Below are 24,193 nucleotides of genomic sequence, written 5' to 3' on the forward strand. Positions count from 1 at the left end.
TAAAAGTGAATTATCATGATTACCCAGATGTAAAGAATGCAATATGTGCTAATGAGTTAGCAGTCACAGACATTTAGAATTAGAGGGATTTTAGAACCTTTTCAATACTGCAGTTTATGCCAAATTAACCATGTTTTTATTTGCTCATAAAATAATTTTTATAGAAATACGTGTTGGAGCCATGCCATTGGTGTAATTTTAGGGAGGTGGTTTGAGATGCTGCTCTCCTCATGATGATGTACTGTTTTTTGAGAACTTATGGGAGAAATCTCTCAGGCATGTCTAAAAAACCAGATTTTTGAAAGGAATACTGTGCTTTGTTAACTAGTAAGCTTAGGTTGCAATTGTAGAAAAATTATTTAAGGGGGATTTTATGTTATTCAGTTTAGGGTGTATTTTTAACTTTAAAAATAATCCTGCCTATTACCTAAACAGCACTCTGGCCTCAGAATCAGCCCTTAAGGCATTTGGATCTGGCTAAAAAGCCCATGAAAGTTTCTCAGGCATGGAAAGCCAAGACACTCTGGCAAAAAAAAACAAAAACAAAAACAAAAAAACAAAAAACAAAACAAAACAAAACAACAACAACAACAACAACAAAAAACCTAAATGAAAGATCTCTGTGAAAGAACCCAGTGGAATGAACAGGCCATCAAAGGAGGAGGTACCTTTCTCTGAAGGGAGGAGAGAACTTCCACTTTGACTATGGCCTTGCCTAATAAGGTCGGAGTTTGTGAACTCAAGAGGCTTCCATAGCCTTGGTAGCTCATGACAAGAGCCTAGGGTGATTACTGACGTCATAAATAAGAGTGTCTGGGAAAAGCAATGAAAGATAGACAAAGTGTTTGGGTACCTGACATCCACATGGGAGACCCAGATGATACTCCTGGCCCTGGCTTCATACTGACATATCTGCTGGTGTAATTCTATCTGCTGGTGTAATTCCCTAATGGACAGATAAGCCAGGGCTGGGCCTCCCACATGGGTAGTGGACTCAAGTACTTGAGCCATCATATGCTACTTAGCAGGGAACTGGATTAGAGGCAAAGTAGCCAGGACACAATGCCTCTATACCTTCCCCTGAACAGTCTTGAACACAATGGTTTCTACAGTCCTTATAAGCCATACATGGAATATTGCCTGAGAACAAATTTTCTCAAACTACATTCAGTCACTATCCCATTGGAGGTAGTTTTGATGACTACTGTGTTTGATTTCATATCTGAGTTGGCTGTATACATGATTTAGGAATGAATGACTGGATTGAGGCATGGTCAGAATTTTCAAATAATTAAAAATCACTTCTTGGCCTTTTGGCTAAGATCAAGTGTAGTATCTGTTCTTATCAGTTTAAAAGTTCTTTTTAATAGTTTCTTTAGGACTTCCAGGTTCTAGTTCAACATTTAAGGGACTAAGGGGTTCTTATTTCATCCTAAAATAAAAACTGAAAATGAACTCTTAGAGAAATGAAGCCATTATGTCTTGGCCTTTTGGCTAAGATCAAGTGAAGAAATGAAAACACAAGGCAAAAAGTACCTGCAAAACTGGAGTAAAAGATGTGTGCATACAGAGAATAATGAAACAGTAGAGTATAAATGCACATGCAGAAACTTATTGGGGAAAAAGTACTGTGATCAGAAAATCTAAACTCTTTTTAAAGAATTGCCAGATTTGTCTTTTTGGTTTATTTTACTCATGATCTCCAAGGATGGTTGACTGGTATGGTTGGTTTAAGTTATGTATATGTGTTGAAAAGTTGATTGTACCCCTTAAAAACATGGAAGTATTACATGTTAATCCAAGAAACAATTTCCCAATGGCCACAACAGCCAGGCCTGGGCCTTCTACATATGTGGCAGACTCAGGTATTGAGCCATGATCTACTACTGCAGGACGATACGGTTCTAGGGTACCATCATCTCTTTTGTGTTTACCTCCAGATCTGCCAGGTGGTGAAAGAACCTCTACAATCTCCACCAGATTAGAGAAAAATTGGCTCATGTTTTTGATGAGGGGAGAGGAAAAACTGCCGTATGGAAGTATGCCAGAGTGTTCTGTTTTCCCTGGACCTGCTTTCACGGGTAACTTTACCAGACCCTAACTTATGAAGTTTATCAACACTCAACCTATTGGAGAAAGGAAAATACCCAATTCTAGCCCCCTCTAGCCATTCTGTAACATCTAAAGGTGGGAGTGGCGGTTTGAGAATCATTGGTGAACTTCAAAGAGTAGGGGCACAGGCTTATTAGAAGACTGAAACCTAACTCAAAGGCTGTTCAATGCTTCTCCCATTCCTGTGACTTACCACCCCATCAAAAAGGCTTTTTTGCCAGAATTCTTTTTACCTAATAAATTATGCCTTGCTTTCAACAAAAAATATAAGGCATGCTATAAAGGCAAGAAACCATCAGACTGAATTTAAGGCATCTATGATTAATATACTAAGGTTTTTAATAAATAAAGTGAAAAATATGCAAGAAGAGAAGGGCAGTTTAAGCAGAGAGATGGAAATTCTAAGAAATGCTAACAAACAATGATAGAGATCAAGAACATTACAGAAATGGAGAATGCTTTTGATGGTAGTATTGGTAGACTGCACATAGCTGAGAACAAATCTCTGAGCTTAAGGGTATTATCAGTAAAAACTTCTAAAAGTCAAACAGAAAAAAGACTAAAAAAAAAATCAGGATACCAAAACTATGGGACAACTACAAAATGCATAGCAAATGTATAATGAGAATTTCAGAAGAAGAAAGGGCTCAAGTAACTTAAGAAATAATTTAAACAAAAATGGGGAATTTCCCCAAATTGAATCACCTGGACACCAAACTACACCAAACTACTTGAAAGTTCAGAGAACATAAGACAGGATAATCATTGCATGCCCCTGAAAAACAAAACAAACAGAAAAAGAATAAAATGAAAACAAAAACATAGAAAAATTCCCAAACCAAAAAAGTGAGGCTATGCACATGCATATTTAAACTGTAGAAAAGTGAAGATAAAAAAAAAAAAAAAAAGCTTGACACTCTGGCCTTAGAATCAGCCCTTAAGGCATTTTGATCTGGCTAAAAAGCCCATGAAAGTTTCTCAGGCATGGAAAGCCAAGACACTCTGGAAAAAACAAACAAACAAACAAACAAAAAAAACACCTAAATGAAAGATCTCCGTGAGTGAGATCCCAGTGAAAATAACATGTCATCAAAGAAGGAGTTACCTTTCTCTGAAGGGAGGAGAGAACTTCCACTTTGTCTATGGCCTTGCCTAATAAGGTCAGAGTTTGTGAACTCAAGAGGCTTCCATAGCCTTGGCAACTCATGACAAGAGCCTAGGGTGATTACTGATGCCATAAACAAGGGTGTCAATTTGTTAAGTCAACAACAGGAGTCACTGTGCACTTACTCCTCATGTAGGATCTCTGTCCTTAATGTGCTGTACATTGTGATTTAATGCTATAACGAGTACTCAAACAGTATATTTCACTTTGTGTTTCTATGGGGGTGCAAACTGTTGAAATCTTTACTTAATATATGCTAAACTGATCTTCTGTATACAAAGAGAATTGAAAATGAATCTTGATGTGAATGGAAGGGGGAAGGGAGAGGGAAAGGGGAGGGTTGCGGGTGGGAGGGACGTTATGGGGGGGAACCATTGTAATCAAGAAGCTGTACTTTGGAAATTTATATTCATTAAATAAAAGTTAAAAAAAAGAAAAAAGATTGAAAGTGGTGGTGATGGAGGGGGCACTTTGCCTTTGGAGGACCAAAGATAAGAATTGCATATAACTTTTCCTCAGAAATCATGCAAGCAATAGAGTGGAGAAAAAATTGAGAGTGTTGGGGAGGGGGCAAGTAACCTAAAATTCTGTACCTGTGAAATTATTATGGAAAAGTTAATTTGAGATGTTTTCCCAGAGAAACAAAAATTTAAGAAATTTATTTCCAGTAGACCTGCCTTGCAATAACTGTTAGAGTCATTCAGAGAGAAGGAAAATGTCATACAGTTCAGAAAGTTGAATCTACAAATTTCCTACAAAAACAAAACATTATAGAAGTAATCAGTGAAAGCAAAATAATACATTTATTTTTCTTATTTATAATTGGTCTAACAGGGAACAGTTTGTTCAGAGTATGATGTTTTGTATAAAACAAAAAAAATGTTGTTATTTATCATAAGCTTAAATTTTGGCTGGGTGTGGGGGGGTGGGTATTTTCTTTTGCGTGTGGCTCTTTTAATACAGGCCAGAAATATCTACTCTTGGTTGGATTTATTCATGCTTCTGTGGTCAAATAGTGGGAAGTTGGGGCTGGCTGACCCGGAGTTGCCCCAACTGGGGTGACACGGCTACGCTATACATGCTCTTTCATCTTCCAGATGCTCTTCCGAGCTTGTTCCTGTGAAGACGGCAAAGGAGCAAGAGAGAAAGGTCTAGACTTGGAATTGGTAGAGTAAGCTTTATTATTTGTTAATGGACAAAGTAAATCATGAAACCATCCAAGTTTTAAGGAATAGAGAAACAGAGTCTACTTCTTAATGAGATGAACTAAAAAAAACCTTGAAAAATGCTTGGGTAAAAGGAAATATAGACAATTAGAGACATTTTCAGATTCATCTTATTTCAGAGAATTTCATAAAGGAACTGTTCGTTAGAGAAGGTACAGTTTGATCTCTGGATGTAAGCCCAGAAGACATTTATGGAAAGGAGAAACCATAGTTGGATGAGAATAGCAGGAATGTGGAATCTGCTTCTGCAAACATGTGACACAAGATTATGCATGTACTGAGCTGCTTATGGGAGCTGGTTTGGCTTGTATTTACTATAAATCAGAATCCCTGGACAGGATGGATCATACATTCATCAAATACAATACAGAAACATACATGGAATTTAAACTCCTGTATGCTGAGGTGTACATGTTTATTTTTAGCTGCTTGAGGGCAATTTTATTGTCTTCCATAATTCAGCACCTGTTGATCCCTCTAGGAGTCTGGCTTGAACAGAACACAAATTCTCTTAACTGCTTCTACATTCAGTGTGTTCCACTATGTTGTTTTGGTTCAAATGCTTAGAGAAATGCTGACTTCTTGTAGATCTTTTGATGGAAAAGTAAGGAAAGTATAGGTTCCCTGAAAGGATTTTGGGAACCTCTGTGTTCCTTGGACCATACATGGACAACTGTCTTATTTAAGTGTTCCCCAAGATTTATCCAGGCAACTTTTGGCAAAACAAGTGAAGAATGCATAAAGATCATATCTGATAACAAATTGTGATTATTTTCCCCCAAAGTGGGCTATTCACTGTGAATGTCAAAAAAACTATTTCCTCCAATTTATTAATTTATTGTAACAGCAACAAAAAACTGTACTATGACTTTTGGACCAGTGCTCAAAGTCACATAGCTATCATGCCAAAAATGCAGCAAACAAGAATTTTAATCATGGGAAAAAGTTTTGAAGAATCTGAACAAATGCTTATGTTAAATTTGATAAAACTATGGTCTTACTCCCATACACTTGCTCTAGTTAAGGGATTTTTTTTTTTCATCACCTAAAAAAATCAAGCCAATTTCATTGATATTCTTCTTGTTCCGGAAACTCCCTTAAAGCTGACCTTTCATTCCCTGGTGGCCTGGACAAGAATTTCTCAGAAATCAAAAGCCTGGCTACAGAGTGGTCTGGGCGTGGTACTTCCTAACATTTTGATTGGAAAAGAAACCATGAGTTTTATCAAATTCATTTAAGAAAGAATGAGCTGAAATTTTTGTGCCAAATGCCCTATTCAAAGTTCATTATAAATTCTTAATAAAAGTAATGCCTTGATGTGAATGTAAGTTAGCAGGCCTGGCTGTGAATTTCTTTTTTTTTAAATTTTTTATTTTTTTTTTGTGAATTTCATATTATCTGTTCCTTTCTGCTCCACTTCAAAAAGTAGATAGTGATATTAGCGTGCCTCTATACCCTTATTGTAGACTACATTGCTTCCATATGCTAAATGATTTTAAATAGCAAGTACCTTATAATCTAATTGGAGAAATAGGAAATTTTAAAATAAGCAAAGCTCACAGAAGGGGTGGATAGTCACACATAGTATTCCCCCAAAGTTACTCCTGTTTCCATTGAACTTATTTCATGTATTAATAAAAAGGTATACTGATGCACAACTTTTTTTTTTTTTTGCTTAGGACATATGATGATTTATCTTGTGGTTAACCATTGAGATAGTTTTATTTAAAAAAAATCAGGGAGTGAACTTTCTGAGAAGGGTTCTCTCTTTTATGTGCAAACAATGACTTGCAAAAGTTACATGAGTGACCAGAGAGGGCCAGAGGGTAACAAATCCCAAGGAAGCCTTAGATCCTCCCAGGTGGCTACGGCTCCACACTTCCTTCCTATCCGCCTTGAGAGGAGCGTGTGGTTTGTGCCGTCCTCCTGGGATAATAATTCTGTCATTTCCATTAGGAAGATGATTTATCGAGGGCAGTTCCTTTTGAGTATTAGACAGGAAGATCAGCGTTGCAGCTTGATGGTGCTATTTCCTATGCAAAGCTCTCTAGTGCAGGGGCTGGAGCAATTATCTTGGCCTTAAACTGAATCACAGACACGTCTCTGATGCACTCTGTAAACACACAATGGTCGCCACTGTGTCCTTGTGGTTTGGGGTGGGCAAGCTGCAGGGATTATAGCCCCCAGATTCCTCACAAGAGAGCATCTAGCCCTGTAACAGATACGCCCCAGGGTCATCCTTGAGCAGCCAGATGCTGAGTGGGGGCTACAACTCCACATGCAGTTGTAAAAGTGACCTTGACCGCAGCTTGGAAATAATGTTCTATGAAAGATATGACAAAACATTTTGCTTCCATGTATGAGTATCTCCGCATGCCCCCTTTATTCCTCATTGAACCTCAGGGAACCTTTAATAGTTTCATTTCTCTTCCCAAGGTGCTATTCAGGGCCACATCGCCGCGTGCCAGCAGGGGGCAGTTTCCTCAAGCATACAGGCACTTTTGCAGGCCTCCCACTCTTCTCACAGGGCAGCGGGTGTTCACACCTTGTTCCCAGGAAAAATAAATTTGTAGTCAGTAACCTAGTTACATAGCTGCTTGAGCTGTTCCTACAGATACTTCCTTTAAACAACAAAAGTGAATGCGTTTGTGGTTTGGAGGAATGAGTGCCACGGTGAGAGTAAAGACATCTCAGTTTTGCTCTTGGAGTTGTCATTAAATCACCACGTGACGCCAAACAAGTCCCTTTAGGCAGGTTCAATTCAGCATCTGTCGTGAGAGGTTTTTGACAGCATGCCATAAAGATTTTAGATACAATAGATATATTATTTTCATATAAGATTTCTATAATCCAGTTAAAAATTACATTTCTAAGCTGAGGGTTTGAAGTTCAAGACATACAGATGATCTTCTGTATCCTCACATTCTGCATTTGTGGAATAGACCAGCTGAGGACTGAAAATATTCAGGAAAAAACCCAGCTTCTGAAATGAACATGTATAGACTTTTTCTTGGCATTATTCCTTAAGCAATACAGTATAACAAGAATTACACAGCGTTTACACCGTGTTAGGTATTATAAGTGGTCTAGAGATGTAAAGTTTATGGGATGATGTGTGTAGATCAATGCCAATATTGTGCCATTTTATACAAGGGACTTGAGTATTCACAGGGTTTGGTATTCGTGGGGATCCTGGAGCCGGTCCCCCTTGGATACCGAATACTGAATGATGACTGCAAAAATTTCTTTCAAGTAATGCTAATTCAAATAGTGCAACTGGTTCCCAATATAAGCTTTATAGGTTGTCACCACCATCTGACAGCCAAACTAAATAGTCTTTTATTTGAGGAAAATTCAATTGGGCATGGCTTTTGCGGGAGCGGGAAGAACTGATTTCTGGCACTGCAACCCTCTGATCTCCATTTCTCACGTTGGCAAAATGAATAGGGTGAAGTAGATCAAAGTGTCTCTGAAAAGTACCCTTGATGGAATGAGTCTGGAGAAAGAGGAGATAGATAAGCATGGGACTATACCGCATCAATTCTTGAATCCTTTCCATAGAGTCAACATAGTTTTGCCCGGAGCCTCTGTCTGGCCCTCCTTTTGCCAAGGAAATGTGCTATGAAACAGTTAGCAACCAGCCAGCCTGTCAATGACCAAACAGAACGAATGCTGGCTACAGTTCTGAGGGGCTTTTCAGTGGCCAGTGGTGTGAGGGGCTTGAGGTTCCTTGATGGATCCTGGGGAGGTCGGGGAAGAACAGGGTTAGTTGGAAAGCAGGCACTGTTCAGTGTTTAGTGACAATATATCAGTTGATTTTGAAGTCTATCAGCATTTTCATAACCTAAATGGCTCCAAGTGTCTGCATACTCGCACCCTTGCACTGCAGGAAAAGGCACTATGCTCTCTCAGATGTGACCCGGGACTGACAGAATCTCGATCCTGTAGGAGCATGCTAAAAAAACAGATTTCAGGGCCCCACCTTAGCCATTCTGGATCAGAATCTGCATTTCCACAAGAAGCCCAGGTGAATGGTGTACACTTGGGAATTTGAAAAGTTATGGAATACAAATAGGCTGGTTTATTAAAACTGAATAGTTCATTTCCTATTATTCACAGGCAGTCACCAAGGAATGGTACTTAAAGTATGGCTTTTGTGAGCTGACTTTCACAGAAGCCTTTTACAATGGAGTATGGTATAGGATGAGTTGTCCATAAAGTATATTTTGAGAAACATTGGACCGGCGCCGCAGCTCACTAGGCTAATCCTCCGCCTTGCGGCGCCGGCACACCGGGTTCTAGTCCTGGTCAGGGCGCCGCATTCTGTCCCGGTTGCCCCTCTTCCAGGCCAGCTCTCTGCTGTGGCCAGGGAGTGCAGTGGAGGATGGCCCAAGTCCTTGGGTCCTGCACCCCATGGGAGACCAGGAGAAGTACCTGGCTCCTGCCATTGGATCAGCGCGGTACACCTGCTGCAGCACGCGGGCCGCGGCGGCCATTGGAGGGTGAACCAACGGCAAAGGAAGACCTTTCTCTCTGTCTCTCTCTCTCACTGTTCACTCTGCCTGTCAAAAAATTAAAAAAAAAAAAAAAGAGAGAGAGAGAGAAACATTGAACCAGATCTCTGAAGTTCTTTCCAACTCTAAAATTTTGTAATTCTGAGATAGATTCTCCCAAGTTTCTTGCTTAAAATATTCCTCTAATTAGTTCTTTTTTTAAGTTTTATTTTGAAAGTCAGAATTACAGGAGAGAAAGACACACACACACACACAAACACACATACACACACAGAGGTCTTTTGTCCATAGGCTTATTCCTGGCTGAAGCCAGGAGCCAGGAGCTTCATCTAAGCCTCCCACGTGGGTGGCAGGGGCCAGAAGACTTGGGCCATCTTCTGCTGCTTTTCCCTGTCCAGTAGCCCTGAGCTGGATCAGAAGTTGCACAGCTGAGATATGAACTGGTGCACATAAAGGGATGCTGGTGTTGCTAGTGGTGGATGTATCTGTTCTGCCATACTTGTCCCCTAAATTAGTAACATCAACTGAATTCATCACTGTCTTTGGGTGTCCAAATGTCCATAGTGACAGGATTTTTAAAAATTTGACTTTAATTCCTGAGAATTAAATTGATGACAAAATAAAAACCATACAGAAGTCCATGTAATTTTTTGAATAAAATGTATTTTATTTACTTACATGAGAGGCAGAGTAATAGAAAAACATAGGGATCTCACACCCATTAGTTCACTCCACAAATTCCCACTGCACATGAAACTGGGCAAAGCTGAAGTATAGAACTGGAAGTTAAATTCAGGTCTTCTGCAAGGAAGGCATGGAGAGCCAAGTACTTGAGTCATAATCTACTGACTTGCAGGTGTGTGTTAGCAGGAAACTAGAATTGGGAACACAGCTAGAATTTGAAAAATAAAATCTTAAAAGAATTCAAGTAAATCAGTTTTTATAAGTTTGAAATAATTGACCACTTCTACAATTGCATGCTAATTCTTCCTCTAACATTTCTGTATTTTAGGAAGGTTGGACAAGAGACTGAAAGTATGTTCATGATTTGTATATAATTGAAATATTTTGTCTATAATTCTACCACTATATCTTTGGGTATACAGAAAACTTTAGAAATTAAAAGAGCACCTTTTGGAGGCAGGTCTGGTGGCACAGTGGGTTAAGCTTCCACTTGGGATGCCAGCATCCCATACAGGAGTGCTGGCTACGCTGCTTCTAATCCAGCTCCCTGCTCATATGCATGGGAAAGCAGTGGAAGGGGTTGTTGGTTCCCTGTCACCCATGTGGGAGACCTGGATAAAGTTCTGGGACCCTGGAGTGGCCTGGACCAGACTTGGCTTTCTTGGTCATTTGGAAAGTAAACCAGTGGATGCAAGAAGAAAAGAGGACTTTTTTTTTTTCCTATCAGATGCAGTAAACTAATATTTTTTAATTAATTTATTTTTTTCGAAAGTCAGAGTTACAAAGAGGGAGAGGCAGAGAGGGAGATCTTCCATCCAGTGGTTCACTTCCCAGATGGCTGCAAAAGCCAGAGCTGAGCCAGGTGAAAGCCAGAAGCCAAGAACTTCATCCGGGTCTCCCAGACGGGTAGCAGGGGCCCAAGTACTTGGTCCATTTTCTGCTGCTTTTCCTGGGCTATTACCAGGAAGCTGGATCAGAAGTGGAGCAGACAGGACATGAACCAATGCCCATATGGGATGTCAGTATTGCAGGTGGCAGCATTACCTGCTGAGCCACAACACTGGCCCTGCAAACTTAATTTCTAAGTCTGCAGATAGTTGCTTTGCAACGTTCAAGCAATTCTAAAAAGAGATTATAACATTTCTTGAAAAATCATATTTTTATCTTAACACTTCCCTGATTTTAATTTGTAATAATTTACTAGCAAAATATGTTGTCTGAGCACTAGAAGTTCCTGTCCCTGTGCATAAGCCAGAGTCAGTATTGGTGTACATACTTCATGGATGGGCTCCAGAAGATGAAGGCTCCCAGCTGGCCTTCCACCCACGGTCCTTTCCTGCTGGGAGGCATTTCTTTCCAAGTTGCTCCTCTCTCACTCATTGCTGCTGTGTTTGCTGCTGCTGCTGCCAATGGCAAAGGACAACATAAGGCTGGGTCTTTGCCTGGCTGCCTTCTTGAGGTTAGAAGATGCCCAAGAGAGCCTCAAACATGTGTAAATGTTGGCAAGGCCCAATGTTCCATCCAGCTGACTGCCAACAGTGAGGGTACTTCAAACAGTTTGTGGAGGAGTGAGCAACAATGTACAGCAGGTTAAAGGTGCTCCTTAGGATGCCCACATTCCCTAAGTGTCTTGTTGAGTCCTGGCTAATCTACGGCTCCAATCCAGCTTTATCCCAATGTGTCTGAGTTGATGATCCAACTACTTGTGTTCCTGCTACTCAAGTGGAAGACTGATATGAAGAAGAGAAGGAAAAAAGTGAAGAAAAAAAAAACAACTCTAAGACTGGGACAATGGGAGAAAGCAATCCCTTCATATATGCTTGTCATGTACTTTGTTCCAAATAATTGTGTTGGCCCTGGGGAATTAGAAATAGAGAAGACCCAGGTCCTAGAAGAAGGTGTTCATGAAGATAATAAACTGAAAGTGAAGCACAATGCTATTGGTCTTCGTAAATCATTTGAGACACCCTTTTTTGAGCAAGGTAGTTGGATTTGATAGTTTAAGAATCAATCATCTTTCATGACAGATGTCACTGAGTTTCAGAATAAATCAGCTGGGTTATTGTTAAAAAGTAACTCTTGGGGTTCCAACTCAAGAGGCTGGGAATCTGTATTTTAGATCTGTTAGCATGCATGTGAGGACCACAGAAGTGTGTGTCTGAATCTGGCTTCACAGCTTAAGCATCTGAGTGGAACTGAAGTCAGGCTGATTTGGGGTACACACTACTCTCTCTTGATTGTGACTTTCATTCTAAGTGCATCTTCATAAATATGTGTTGAAAAGAGTCAATCTTGAGGTGGGTGTTTGGAGAAGTGGTTAAGATGCAGCTTGGAATGTCCACATCCAATAATCCAGTGTCTGGGTTTGAGCCCTGGCTCTGCACTTAATTCAAGCGTTCTGCTAATGTGCGCCCTGGGAACCAGCAGATGATAGTTCAGGTTCTAGGGTGCCTGAAGTTTGGTTGAATTCTCAGCTTTCTGGCTTCAACCTGGTCCAGCCCTACTTGTTTCAGGCATTTAGTTAGTGAAGCAGAGGATGGGGGATTTCTCTCTCCATCTCTCTCTCATTTTTTTCAGCCTTTCAGATAAATAAATAATTTATAAAAATTTCTTTTGAGTTCTCAATCTCATAAAATAGCCTGAGGCTGAAGGATCCTACTTGCCTGGAGGGTTCCTCTTCTTGCCCGGCTATTCTTCCACAGCTGTTTGACTTGTCCCTCTCCACGTGCAGCCCATCTCATTCTTCCTTGGCCTTTCTCATCTTCAGAGTCAAGATTCATGATGGAGATGAAGACATTGAAACAAAGGGATAAAGAACCAGGTATGACTGCTGTTTGCCACTGTGTCTCAGTTGAGCTGACACGTGGTGCTCATATTATCACATTGAGTTACTAAGAAAAAGGCAAATTTTCATTTTATGCCTTCATCGGCGCTCTATTTAGTTGCCACAAATTAAATATATTTTATGTTAATAAAACACAAATAACTGTAATCATCTTGTTAGTTCAGAATTTTAATTTGAACCTTGTTTTGTTTATGGTTTCTAGCCAGTTGAATATTTTGATTTTTTTTCTGAACTTTTTCATTCTGATGAAATGATTTATAGCTTGCATAACTATTTTAGTGGGTTCTGGTGGCTAAGAAGAAAAAAAAGGGAGAGGAATGAACAAACCATTGCTGCTTTTATTATAGGATGACCTTTTTTTTTTTTCTTAGCACTTCAAGAACTTTGTATTTCACTAGAGTCCCCATTTCTGTGAGATGTTTGAATGATAATGACTCAGCTTTTTAGGCAAGACACAGTTTAACTATATTTCTATATTCACCTAAAATTGACTTTTCATTTATTTATAATTAAAAGGTAATATAAGAAATGATAATAAAATAAATTCTTTTTATTGGATTTTATAGAAATTTTTTTTTCTTTTTGTGTGTCTTTGATGATTTATTTTATCAGCATTTAATGATTTTCATGATAAACATCTTTCATTTCTTTGGCTAATTGTATTTCTAGATATCTAATTTTTTTTAACTTTTATTTAATGAATATAAATTTCCAAAGTACGATTTATGGATTACAATGGCTTCCCCCCCATAACGTCCCTCCCACCCACAACCCTCCCCTTTCCCACTCCCTCTCCCCTTCCATTCACATCAAGATTCATTTTCGATTATCTTAATATACAGAAGATCAGCTTAGTATACATTAAGTAAGGATTTCAACAGTTTGCTCCCACACAGAAACATAAAGTGAAAAAAATAGATGATTTTTTTTAAAATGATGATGAAATCAGATCAGACCTATTGTCATGTTTAATCCCAGTGAGAGTCAAGTTGGGAGTTGATAATTTCTTTTTTTTTTTTTTTTTTTTTTTTTTTTTTTTTTTTTTTTACAGAGGATCAGTTTAGTATGCATTAAGTAAAGATTTCAACAGTTTGCACCCCCATAGAAACACAAAGTGAAATATATTGTTTGAGTACTCATTATAGCATTAAATCTCAATGCACAGCACATTAAGGACAGAGATCCTACATGAGGAGTAAGTGCTCAGTGACTCCTGTTGTTGACTTTACCAATTGACACTCCTGTCTATGGCATCAGTAATCTCCCTATGCTCCAGTCATGAGTTTCCAAGGCTATGGAAGCCCTCTGAGTTCTCCGACTCTTATCTTGTTTAGACAAGGTCATAGTCAAAGTGGAGGTTTTCTCCTCCCTTCAGAGAAAGGTACCTCCTTCTTTGAAGACCTGTTCTTTCCACTGGGATCTCACTCACAGAGATCTTTTGCCAGAGTGTCTTGGCTTTCCATGCCTGAAATACTCTCATGGGCTTTTCAGCCAGATCCGAATGCCTTTAGGGCTGATTCCCTGGTGGTCTAGTGGCTAGGATTCGGATTTTATAGAAATTTTATATATAGTCAACTTTACAGAATTATTATTTGCTCTAAACTCAAATATATTAGTTCACATGATACTATATTTAATGTGTTTCAGAAATAATGTTTACCTTATTTACCTATTTATATAATTCTATACTAGTAAAATATTGTTCACCTAGGTAACTAGATGTATGTATATATATGTATATACTATGTATTCAATTGTAAATATACTATACACACACACACACACACATACATATATATATAGGGGTGAGAGTTGGAGAAATCAAAAATGCGTCTTTTTGACCACAAGATATCCTTAGTGATGATTTTTATCTTTATAACTCCAATCCCTAGCAACAAAACATCCCAACATGTTGATTAAATAAAAATGTGTGTCCCTTTGATTTAATGTTGGGTATGCTCTGAATTTGGTAATGGAGGATTTGGTCTTAACAGGCGGTTCCAGGCCTCTTAGCAAAGGTTGGATGTTGCTAAAATTTTTAGAATATTTTCTGCATTTTTCCATTGTGTTTACAGCATTTTAGGATGTTCCCAGAGAGGCAACTATACAGAACTTGGAGGACATTAACTAGGTAATTCATGCAAAAGCAGCAATAACAACACTGATACTAAGGAAAAAGGGTTAGGACCTGACTAAATTAGACTGCATGTAATATAGTAAGTAATTCCTGATTCATGTATTTGCTTGATAATTATAATAAATTACTTAGTTAATTACTTACTTTAACATTTTTGGAAAAAGTCTTAACTACTCATGTTTAAATATAAAGACCCTATCATCACAGATCCTATTAGTTTGATTAAATTCAAAGCATACAATTATCTGTTTTTTTCCATTGTGTGTAGGTTTGGGAAAAAGCAACTCTATTATATAACTTCATCTTTCTCTTTGTACCTCTACTTCCTGCTTTGTCTTCTAGCATTTTGCAAATTTACTTTGTCAGGTGTATTTCTTGGTTTGCTTACTCCTAACATTTCTGCTCACCTACTTCTTCTATACTGTAGACATACAGTTAAGCAAGAATTTTGCCTTTTTAAAGGGACCTTATAGGTTCACATAGCCTATGCTTCAGGTGGTTTGGATACTTACACAAAGCACAGTGAAAATAACAACCATTAAGCTTGACATGTTTCAAACACAGATTCTTAACTTTAGAAGGGGCTCTGCAGACCATTGAGCTCAGCTGTCAATTTGATATATGCACTTTCTTCCCAGTATTCTTATAAAAATGACTTCTAACTTACATTTGAATATCTCTAGTGCCAGGTACTGCATGGCTTCCAAAAAGTTTATTAGAAATATTTTCCTTTTTGCTTTAGTGAGCCCAAATCGATTTTTCAGTTATTTCTATTTATTGGGGCACACATCCTGCACACACAGACACATATGCACACATGTATTAGAGGTAATATGGCAAGTTGTACTCACTTCCATGATTCAGTTTGAAATATTTGATGTCATCTATCCTATCCAGTCTTAGTCTTCCCTCTGAGCTGAACATTTTCAAATTCCCTCATGTAGTTATTTTATTACAATGATATGGTTCAGATTTCCAATACTTTCATACTCATTATTTCAATTTATTCTCAAAATAGTATTAGGTAATAGGTAAAGATTTACCTCTTTATTTTTAAAGATTTGTTGATTTGTTTCTTTGAAAGATAGAGTGACAGAGAGAGGGAAGGAGGGTAGGCAGATAGATATGGGAGAGAGAGAGAGAGAGTGGGAGAGTGAGAGAGAGAGAGAGATATTCCATTTGCTCATTCACTCCCCAAATGGCTGCAGTAGCCAGGGCTGGGCCAGAAACCAGGAACCAGGAACCAGGAACTCCATCCTGGTCTCCCACGAGACCAGGGACACAAGTGCTTGGGTCTTCTTCTGCTGTCTTCCAAGAGGATATTAGCAGGAAGAAGAATCAGAAGTGAAGCAGCCAGGATTCAAACTGGTATGGGATGCCAGTGTTGTAAGCAGTGGCATAACCCTCTTTTCCCCAACACTGACCCCTGGGTAAGGATTTATAAAATTCTACATTTACAATGGGAAGACTGACACGCAAATATTTTGTTTGGAAAAGACCTGATGATGCTTGTCTTTTATGTTATGACTTTTCCATAGTCATCTATTTTTTAAAACTATCACTGTGTGAAAGGAGTAGTTTTATCTTGGGAATAATTTGACATCACAAAATGGCAGTACAATTATAGTTTTAGGTTTTTAAATATTTAATCAAGTACATAGATTTTTGGAATTCTGTGTATGAAGCCAGTGCATCGTAAGACAAAGATATGAGACAAGCCATCAATTTTAATTACCTAGTGCTTTCCAACTACCTATGCTTTGACCTAATTTTTTATTAAAAAATCTTATATAAAAACTTCCAGACTCAAGTTAAACAACCTATATATACCATTTTCTTAAACAAAATCACATCCCTTTGCCATATTTTAATAAAATCTTTATTCACATAGCCTGGTTTTTTGCATTGAGAATATAAGATATATTATTAATGAAATCAGAAGTTTCAAGGTGTTCTCACATGATGAAATAGTCAAAGCATACTGTTGATTTCTTTTTAATAGAAGGTATACTTTCTCATGGGAAAATACTTCTACCTGGGAGGTAAATCTCATTTTGTGCACTCTACCTTCTAAATGTTACTTTTCATGCTGCAATGACTTTGAGAGGAAACTCTACCCTTTCCTCTAAATGACTCATGAGGTAATGCCTTTACAGATTAAAAGCACAATTTGACTAATGGGTATCTTTCTCACTGGTGAGGTTTAATGCATTTCATCACATTCACCCTATTGGATAGACCACACTTTATATAACTTGTTCTAAAAATAGAATGTATGAAAAGAGTTGATTCAAAAAGTCTGAGGTCTCATTTTAATCAAGTTCCTAGCTTGGGGTTTACCCATTAATAATACTAAATTAGAATGTCATGTAGAAATTAATATGATGAGTAGAAAATAAAAAATGTAAGTAATTGATATTATTATATGGAATTGTTGAGGTAAACATTGTCTCTATGAACTGTTTAGTAGCTTCCATAAAGTTGTTTGGAAATATTCTAATTATCTGGTATATTACTTTGAATTTTAAATGAAAAGTTTTATTTGTTTTTGATAATAAAGAAATATGTTTAGACAACTGATAGTATCTTTTGAATTAATTGATCCTTTTATGTCTTAAATAATTAAGTAAATAAAAAAGAATACAAGATAAGCAAATAATGAGGGGAAGTGACAAGAAGACATGATGAAGTTTTATAGGAAAATGATACAATAGGGGCATAATGTGGCTGTAATAAAGATATTTAATGTCGCCGGCACCGTGGCTCAATAGGCTAATCCTCCCCCTGCGGCGCCAGCACACCAGGTTCTAGTCCCGATCGGGGCGCCGGATTCTGTCCTGGTTGCCCCTCTTCCAGGACAGCTCTCTGCTATGGCCGGGGAGTGCAGTGGAGGATGGCCCAAGGGCTTGGGCCCTGCACCCCATGAGGACAGCTCTCTGCTATGGCCTGGGAGTGCAGTGGAGGATGGCCCAAGTGCTTGGGCCCTGCACCCCATGGGAGACCAGGATAAGTACCTGGCTCCTGCCATCCGATCAGCGCAGTGCGCCGGCCGCAGCGCGCCGGCCGCGGTGGCCATTGGAGAGTGAACTAATGGCAAAAGGAAGACCTTTCTCTCTGTCTCTCTCTCTCACTGTCCACTCTGCCTGTCAAAAATTAAAAAAAAATAAAAAAAGATATTTAATGTCATTAAAGCTTAATCTTAAAGCTACCCATATCTTTAGGAAAAAAACAAAGATCCAAGCGACCATGTGAAAGATAGTAATTAAAATATTTATATATTTTTTTAAACTTTCATTTAATGAATATAAATTTCCAAAGTACAGAATATGGATTACAATGGCTTCCCCCCCATAACATCCCTCCAACCCGCAACCCTCCCCTTATCCACTCCCTCTCCCCTTCCATTCACATCAAGATTCATTTTTGATTCTCTTTATATACAGAAGATCAGTTTAGCATACATTAAGTAAAGATTTCAACAGTTTGCTCCCACACAGAAACATAAAGTGAAAAATACTGTTTGAGTACTAGCTATAGCATTAGATCTTAATGTACAGCACACTAAGGACAGAGACCCTACATGAGGAGTAAGTGCACAGTGACTCCTGTTGTTGACTTAACAAATTGACACTCTTGTTTACGGCATCAGTAATCACCCTAGGCTCTTGTCATGAGCTGCCAAGGCTATGGAAGCCCCCTGAGTTCACCGACTCTGATCATATTTAGACAAGGCTATGGTCAAAGTGGAAGTTCTCTCCTCCCTTCAGAGAAAGGTACCTCCTTCTTTGATGACCCGTTCTTTCCACTGGGATCTCACTTGTGGAGATCTTTCATTTAGGTTTTTTTTTTCCCCCCAGAGTGTCTTGGCTTTCCATGCCTGAAATTGTCTCATGGGCATTTCAACCAGATCCTCATGCCTTAAGGGCTGATTCTGAGGCCAGAGTGCTGCCATTCTATGGCAGCATCTGCCATTCTATGGGTCTGCTGTGTATCTCACTTCCCATGTTGGATCGTTCTCTCCCTTTTTTATTCTATCAGCTAGTATTTGCAGACAATAGTCTTGTTTATGTGATCCCTTTGGCTCTTAGTCCTATCATTATGATCAATTGTGAACAGAAATTGATCACCAGGACTAGTGAGATGACATTGGTACATGCCACCTTGATGGGATTGAATTGGAATCCCCTGATATGTTTCTAACTCTACCGTTTGAGGTAAGTCAGCTTGAGCATGTCCCGAATTGCACATCTCTTCCCTCTCTTATTCCCACTCTTATATTTAACAGCGCTCACTTTTCAGTTAAGTTTCAGCACTTAAGAAGAATTGTGTATTGATTACAGTATTCAACCAAAAGTATTAAGTAGAACAAACAAAAAAATACTAAGAGGGATAACATATTAAGCTGCTCATCAACAGTCTAAAATATTTATTTCTATCTCCATCATCATGTGGTTCATTTAGTTTTTCTAAGTGTCCTATTCTATTTTTGCATTTACTTGTGAAACACAGTTTTGGTCAGGTATAACATATCACGTATCAGGAATTTCTGGTGCTTGTTCAGTTTGACTTATTTATCAAATAACTGCTTCAGTTTGGGCATATAAGATCTGCATACTTTTGAAACATGTGTGTAAGGATGTTAATTGAAGTTCTGTATGTGAGGGAGCCAAGGAAGATGCCTTGGACACAGGTAGTGGAGAAATAAGATAAGCTTGCCCAAACAGTCACAGACACAGTCCTCTAACATCTCCAAGAGCTTTGATAGAAATAGCAATCAGGATTGTGTTAACAGAATTGTAGGATGAAAACTATGGATTTAAGGTTTTGTTTCTCCTGTTTTACCAACCCACAAGAGGTTAGGAGAAACTAAATTTATAACTGTAATGATTTTACTTCTGTACTGACACAGACAATAATGACATGTTTTCTGTTGTCTAAATTCTCTGCCCCTCCTTTCTCTCTCCTCTCTTCTCTACCCCAGCTTACTGAGTATTTTATTTGGTAAATTTGTTTTCTAATTCTTGCTTTTGGAAAAATTCACTAAACTTAAGTTTAACAGTGAAAGAATGGGCATAATATCCAGCTAATAAAATAGGGCACTAATTGTATTTTGTCTCAGAATTTTTTTAGTCCTAGCTAATATTAAGCAGTTGCCATTTATATTGGATGGAAATTTTTGTATCAGAATCACAGGAGATGATGACCTAAATATTCCTGAATTAGAAGAGAACTCAGTAGGGATGTTCTGCTTCCCTGTAATTCATTTGGAAAATGATTTCTATTTACCAGAAAGCTCTGGGAAATTTCTGTGAAAAGATCACTTCATATATTAATTGTCAATTAGTAGATTATTTCCCTTTGAAATAATAGTAAACTCCAGGAAATATGATTTATGAAAAGGGGAAAACCCCACCTGTCCCCTCCCTTTTTATAGATCCTTGGGAAGGGTGAGGACAGGAAGAAGAATGACAGGTATTTGCTTGTAGTCATTAGAGTGGAATATAAAATTCAACCCAATGTTCACATTTGGGCATGAGTGCCAATGATTCCATTACATGCTGACGTTTAGGGGAAGAGGTGAGATGGCTTCCCAATCAGTACCGGGCTCTAAAGTTCCCACTGAGACTTTCTGTGCATGCTGAGGCTTATCCCAGGGAAGCAGAGTAGAACAAAATAATACAGAATGCAAAGAAGGCCAAACCAGGAATCTGGCAAGAGAAAGTGGTGCTGAGTAAAAGAAAAAGAATTGTTTTGAAGCCAACAACAACATTCTGAAAATCTCACAATGATCTAACTTCCACCTGTGCCACTTTTGATATTGCTCTGTAAAATATCAATCAACAGCAAATGAACCAACATTGACAAGTGCTCCCCTGATTTGATTAACCTATAATCTAAGGCATTCGTAAAACTGATTCTGTCAACTAAAGAAAATTTGGAATACTTAACTGCCAGGTTGCAGTGTACACCATGCTGAGAATCAAGATTAGTATGTTAGTCAAAGGGCTATCATTTATTAACTTTGGGAAAACTACTTCATCTTTCTTGTCTGATTCTCAAAATCAAAGTGGAGATGATTATTGAAATAATTATTGAGATGATCCCTGAAATAATTAGGAAGGAAGCACTTTGTCAACTCAAAAGTATTAAATGCTTTTACCAATCTTGGAGACAAAAAAAAAAAAAAAAAAAGTGGCCCTGGAATCCAGTCTGCTTATTCAGTGAAGGGAAATTGTTATTAAACAGTTACCACAGTTATAAAAGTTCACTTTGTAGCAAATATGTAACTTTCAAAATAGCTTCTCTATACCCAAGATTTACTATGCTAGCATCTTTCCAGCTAAGGAAAATTTTATCTTCCAATTTAAGTTAACTAATCTTCTTGAATTTATATATTTTATATATAAATATAAAACTTAGTATTTAAACTTTGTCAGTTCAAAATTCTGTTTCTCATTTTCTTCCCTGCCTCTTGTGAGTAATTTTGGTCCCAAGTTGAGTTTATGTGTGATGTTGGCTTTCAAGGTATCTGCTTCTGCCATAGATTTAGCAAATCTCTCTAGTGTTTCCAATAGCTTCATTGTTCCAGATGGTACCTATCTATCTAGGACTGCAAAAAAGAAATCTCTTACTGCTATTGATTAGGGGACAATATGGTAAATGAATAGCCACAATGAAAATAATAATTTTACTTTTTATAGGTCTGCCAGATTTATGAGCCAAGGTCATAGTGAAGCTTGACACTGAGGCCCCAGCAGTTAGTTCTCTCAGGTGGACCTGACTTGTGGAGTGGAGTTTACAGGAGAGGTTCACGGAAGGAAAAGAATGATTCTAGCAGTTGCTTTATTATGCTAGAGTTGGTGGGATGGAGCAGTATGTATGTATGTTATGGTGGCAGAGACAGTAAGGGCTGTAAGAGTACAGGTAGGGGCCGGTGCCGTGGCTCACTAGGCTAATCTTCTGCCTGCGGTGCCGGCACACTGGGTTCTAGTCCCAGTTGGGGCGCCGGTTCTGTCCTAGTTGCTCTTCTTCCAGTCCAGCTCTCTGCTGTGGCCCAGGAAGTCTGTGGAGGATGGCCCAAGTGCTTGGGCCCTGCACCCACATGGGAGACCAGGAGGAAGTGCCTGGCTCCTGGCTTTGGATCGGCGCAGCGCGCCGGCCCTAGTGGCCATTACGGGTGAACCAATGGAAGGAAGATCTTTCTCTCTGTCTCTCTCTCACAGTCTAACTCTGCCTATGAAAAAAAAAAAAAAAGGTACAAGTAGAACTGGATGGCACCAATTGACAGAACCAGTAAAAAGAACTCATTGTTATGGAGAGCTAACTCTTATGGAGAACTAACTAAATCCTATTGACACTGGAACAGTTCCTTAGGGTCCTTTTTTCAATAATATGAGGGAGCCACTTACAGGAAATCTTAGCAGGTAAGAAATATTTAATGCAATTCAATTGTTATGATGTGTTTCTTCTTTTCAAACAGAGACCATTCTCAACTGAAGCTGATTTTGTCCCTCAAGGAGACATTTGGTAATGATGGGAGATATTTTAGTTGTCACAGCCAAAGTGAAGTGATATGCTACGAGTATTAGCATCCAGTGGGAGGAGGACAGGATACTGTCACAAATCCTATCATGCTCAGGACAGACTGAATAATATAGAATTATCTGACCTGAAATATCAGTAGTGCCAAGGGAGAGAAATCTTGAGTCAGAGGAAGGTATTTTCAAGGGTTACGTTTCTATTGAGCCATTGGTGGGGTGAAAAGGAATTGAAATATGAAGTAGCATTTGTGACCATGTCAGATAGGGAAATATCTATTAAAAAATTCAACACAACTAAAATAATACTGTGTCTACTTAGTGTTTCAGAAACAAGCAAGCAAAAGTAGTAGTCCATGATTACAGTGCTCTGTATGTCTTCCAAAACAATCGTAATCACACAGTTCTGAATTTTTTTTTTCACATTTTGGCTGCTTGTTAAAATTTTCTGTGTAGACTTAAGAATATGCCTAGAAATTCTGATTCAGTTTTGATTCAGCAGTTTAGGTGTGCACTCCAAATATCTATGTTTCTTAAAAGACCTAGAAAAGATTGCAATGTAAAGTTAGAGTTGAAAATAATTGTTTCTGAAAATATGCTCAGGAACACTAGCCTACAGGGAAATGCAAATAAAAACCCCAATAAGATTTCACCTCACTCCAGTTAGAATGGCTTTCTTACAGAAACCAACAAACAATAAATTCTGGCAAGGATGTGGGGAAAAACGTGTCCTAATCCACTGTTGATGGGAATATAAACTAGTACAGACATTGTAGAAGACAATATAGAGCTACCTCAGAAATCTGAAAATAAATCTACTACATAACCCAGCCATCCCACTCCTGGGAATTTACCCAAATGAAATGAAATCAGCATAAGAAAGAGTTATATGTACCCCCATGTTTATTGCAGCTCATTTCATAATAGCTACGATATGATTGATGAGATTTGATGATTGTTTACAACTCTTGTCTTTGCTATAGAAGAACAATTTTTTTTCTTATTTCTATTCATTGAACTCCTACTTAGTGTAGGGTTAAACTTATGAGTATAAAGGGAATTGAAAATAGATCATTGCAAAAACTAAGAGAGGGAATCAGAGAGGAAGGAGGAGGAAGTGTGTGGGCGCATGGGTGGGAGAGAGGTGGGGTGGGATGTATCACTATGTTCCTAAATTGATTTATATGAAATACACGAAATTTGTTTATCTTAAAAAATTAAAAACAATAAACATTAAAAGAAAAATCATTGTTTCATGGTCACATTAAGAAAACTAACATGGTTTGAATTAGATTCCAACTCCTGCTCCCCTTCTTTGAAGCTCATTGCTTCATGGTTTCAGTAGATGAGAATCTCATGGATATGTGCAACACATGCCATTCATCCTGAATTCTATATCTTCTTTGGAGCCTAAGTTTAAAGAAGAATTACAATGGTTTTGGAGTATATAGATTGATGCACCTGCAAAATCTTTTTTCTTACTTTTGAGGATGACTTCTCTCAGCAAAGCTGTGTGGCCCATTCAGGCTTGATGAGATATTCAGGCCATCTCATTAATATTCTTTTTTTAAAAAAGGATCCCTTGTATTTCCCTCTTTGTGCTTTGACCTCCTATTGACCGCTTACCCCATCCCACCCCCATACACATTTGAATAAAGTTACTGATGAGGAAACAGGGTACAGAGATTAAGTTTTCAAGATTACACAGGAAATCAAGGGCAGATTGCAATCACATTTCCAGCAAACAATCCAGAAATCCCACCTAAGTAGTTTATCCTGAGTTCTATAAGGGCAATCTCGTGCCAAGGCAGGTTTCAGATGAAAGACATTACAAGCTGGTTTGTCTATTCAAAGAAAACACATGCAAGGACATATCCACACACACACACACACATGGAAGGATTTAACTTCCAATTTTAATTTTCTCCACTGCTTATTACCTATTGATTTCAGTAAAATGTTCACGAAATAT

At 38.3% G+C, this 24,193-nt stretch overlaps 2 pseudogenes; one reads left to right on the forward strand and one right to left on the reverse strand.

Moving 5' to 3' along the window:
* LOC127494006 (heterogeneous nuclear ribonucleoprotein A1 pseudogene) overlaps positions 1–24,193 on the reverse strand; it is a 139,715-nt pseudogene that overhangs the window by 105,674 nt on the left and 9,848 nt on the right.
* Positions 1,298–1,405, forward strand: LOC149126922 (U2 spliceosomal RNA; annotated as a pseudogene).

Source organism: Oryctolagus cuniculus, chromosome 4 (assembly GCF_051225735.1).
Source record: "Oryctolagus cuniculus isolate XC-2025 breed Fujian yellow rabbit chromosome 4, ASM5122573v1, whole genome shotgun sequence".
NCBI classification, from domain to species: domain Eukaryota; kingdom Metazoa; phylum Chordata; class Mammalia; order Lagomorpha; family Leporidae; genus Oryctolagus; species Oryctolagus cuniculus.